The following is a 553-nucleotide window of genomic DNA, read 5'->3' as shown; positions in this document are numbered from 1 at the left end:
CGAGGCGCCGTTCGGGCTGCGGGCCCCGCCCGGGAGCAGCGGCCCCGCCCCGGGCCCCGGCTGAGAACGGGCCCCGCCCCGCGGGAGCAGCGGAGAGCGGGCCCCGGCCGGAGAGACGAACCGGCGCTAAATGCGATGCAAGCTCAGGCACAGCAGGCGGGGTGTAAAATGATGGATGTACAACCAGACCCGCCCTGTAAAGACACAACTGGGAATGAAATTAATGTCAGGAAATCACTATTGCTCTAAATATGCTGATTTAAATAGACTGACAGCTAGAGAAACCCTGTTTCCTCCAACATAGCTTTATGTATGCATCATTGTGTCATACATACCTATCGTTGTATATGTATCTAATAAATGAAAAGATAAACAAGATTTTCAGCTCTACAACTCAGTATTATTACTTATTGCACGGCAAGTTTCAATACTTGGAAGCAGTATCAAAGCTCTTAAGTATCTTATAATTCTGGCATACTTAAATCATAGGTCACACTGCTGTATCATAGTTGCTTTGAGGAATTATAAACCAAGAATTAAAAATAACAGATGA

The sequence above is a fragment of the Zonotrichia leucophrys genome, chromosome 8, assembly GCF_028769735.1.
Source record: "Zonotrichia leucophrys gambelii isolate GWCS_2022_RI chromosome 8, RI_Zleu_2.0, whole genome shotgun sequence".
NCBI classification, from domain to species: Eukaryota; Metazoa; Chordata; class Aves; order Passeriformes; family Passerellidae; genus Zonotrichia; species Zonotrichia leucophrys.
The sequence above is the reverse complement of the archived record's forward strand: the minus strand, read 5'-3'. Positions refer to the sequence as shown.